Source organism: Cynoglossus semilaevis, chromosome 6 (genome assembly GCF_000523025.1).
Source record: "Cynoglossus semilaevis isolate Cse_v1.0 chromosome 6, Cse_v1.0, whole genome shotgun sequence".
Classification (NCBI taxonomy): Eukaryota; Metazoa; Chordata; class Actinopteri; order Pleuronectiformes; family Cynoglossidae; genus Cynoglossus; species Cynoglossus semilaevis.
Genome location: NC_024312.1, coordinates 2,444,880 through 2,447,773, shown reverse-complemented (window position 1 = coordinate 2,447,773; position 2,894 = coordinate 2,444,880).

The following is a 2,894-nucleotide window of genomic DNA, read 5'->3' as shown; positions in this document are numbered from 1 at the left end:
TCGTTCTCTGGGGGGGGGTTGGGGTCGGGGGGGTTGTTGTTAAAGCAGGCGACCTGCCGCTCTTTCTGTTTTCTGTTCTGCTACATGATGTCTGTGGAGCTGTTGACTTTGACTGATTCACGTGAAGAGGAGATGTCACAGTGTATCACTGTCTCTTTTACGCTTTGTTTTTGCTCTTAAAGCCCTTGGGCGGGGCAGGACGGTGGGGGGGTCTAAAGGGGGGGGGGTTCTGGCCGACTAAGCAAAAAAAACAACAAAATCCCACCAGCGGAACGGCCCCACCTTTTGTCCGACGTGACCCGCAGCCGAGTGAAAACAGCCTCACGCCCTTGCCCCTCCGTCGCCCCCCGGTGGCCCTGCCTAGCTTTGCAACAGTCCGACACACTGAACCTGCCCTTGTTCCTGCATGTAGCTGCACCTGCGACGCACCGTCCACCCTGTCACCGCCACACCCCTCTGCGTCACTCCACCTCCGTATCTGCTTCTGCGTTTGCTTCCACCAAACAGTTCCTTCCTTCAGTGAAACTCGGTGCCTTGAAAAGCACATCATTAAATCTCCTTTTGTGAATGCATTTTTTCCGACACTATGAAATGAAGAACGTTGAGCTGTTTTAGTTGATTCTCTTTTTTTTATATCCTAGATGTACTGTAGGCTGTTTGATTATGTAGAAAGTTAGACTGAACACGCTGTGGCCTTTAGGGCTGTCACTTGATCTGAACGCCACGGCAACCTCGAAGATGGAGTGGAGTAGTTACCACCAGCTCCAGCAGAGGGCACTCCAAGTCCGATTTAACCACAGAACCTCAGTTAGCCCCTCATTAATAAATTACACTGTTGCTGGACTGAGGTTGACAATTAGCAGACAGACTTTATTAATGCCTCTGTGCCAGAGCAGGAACACGTTGGTGCTGTTTTTACGCCGGAGCATCTACAAAAATGTTTGAGTTTGAGGTTGGTAGGAGCTTTTGATGCAAAACCTGCCTGTTTCTTGACGTTCAATGCCTCTGTGCCTGCTCACCTGGTCACATGAAAGAGTCTAGAATATTGTCTTTCTGTTAGCCTAGCGTAAGCCTGACATCTTGATCGAGGGTTTTCGACTTGACATAATCGATGCCTCTGTGCCTGCACAGGGAGGAGGCGGGGCTTGTTTTGTGGCATTTGGCTGCTGGCAAGCAAATCAAACGATGGCCTGAGCAGAGAAGCAGGAAAATCAAACTTCACGTCAGAATCTTTGGAACTTTTGGTGTAGAGTGACAGTCCTGAGGAGTCGGTTCCAGTGCAGTAACGTAGGGAGTTTATGCACTGTGGTACTTGCCTAAATTAATGCATTGGAATAAAGACAATGTGAGGTCCAACATGTGGTTTGGGGCCTTTTTTTGTTTTGTGAGCGGCTCCTTTTGTTTGGCCACTCCCTCCAGGGTTTTGTGTCGCCTCCATTTTTGTTCTGACTATTATTAAGCTGCTCCGCTTCTCCACCGTGGACACAAAGCTGAAAAACATCAGACCGACACCTCCCTCCCCCCCCCCCGGGGGGGGGGGGGGGGGGGGGGTGTGGGGGGATTCTGGGTTTCACAGAGAGCTCTGCTCCGACTCCTTCCGTCGACCTGCTGTCTTCTCACAGGGGGCGCTAACATCACGACACCTGTTTCATCAAATGAGAATTATTAGGTGATATTTTTATAAAAGAATAAAAATTCTTCCCTGCTTTTACTGTAAGATGTAACGCTGTGCACAATAAAATCTAATATAATCCAAGGCTCTCCTCTCCATCCTCTTTATTGACACAAATATATATGTGTGTGTGTGTGTGTGTGTGTGTACTAATTAGTTACGAAAGTTTTGGTTGTTTTAGCCAATAATTAGCATAAATTAGCTAAGTGCTTGCATTTACTGCACGGTTAGTGTGTGTGTGTGTGTGTGTACTAATTAGTTACGGAGGTTTTGGTTGTTTTAGCCAATAATTAGCATAAATTAGCTAAGTGCTTGCATTTACTGCACGGTTAGCTCAAATGTTACCTCCTTGCTAAAAAGAAAAAAAAAAGCTAACTGAATGAAAACTATTTGAATGTATGCAAATGTAATTAAACTACATTAGTGTTGGTTAACAAAGTTAACTTAGTTAACAAAGTTAACTAAGTTAACTACGTTAACTAAAAGTCAGCTGAGATGTAGCTAATAGATCAAACTTAGCCAGTGCGTTCTTGCGTTTCTCTTCGACCAGGTGCTAACTCTAACTCTAACTCTAACTCTAACTTTAACTGTGACTCTAACTCTAACTCTGACTCTAACTCTAACTCTAACTCTAACTTTAACTGTGACTCTAACTCTAACTCTGACTCTAACTCTAACTCTAACTCTAACTCTAACTCTAACTCTGACTCTAACTGTGACTGTGACTCAGAGGAGAAACTCCAACGACTGTTTTCCTTCATCTGCTCCGCGCTGGAAAAACCGAGGCGTGAGCAGGAGTCTGGAGCAGGAGCAGCAGAGACCGGTGGACTGTGGTGTTGCTCACAGCCAGTTCCTCCAACACTGGCACCACGTCGCCATGGCAACAGAAGAAACAAATACAAACGTTGGCTGAGGTCTTTGGAGACCAGAGTCAGGTCCTCAGAGTGGAATCACATCAACTTCACACAAATCCACACTCGTAATTATGAAAACAGAACGATTTGTTTTTTCTCGTCGCTGATTCCTTCGTTTCACAGGAAGTTACTGAAAATGAAGCCAATGACGAAACAATGGTTTATTGTTTTAAACCAGTTAAAAATAAACCTCACAGAAGAAACAGTAGAACTGACTGTTGTGTTTCTACTAATGTTGTTGTTGTTTAATGAGAAACATGCAGACAAAGATACAATTTTGAAAAATAATTTTACAAACATTTTCATCA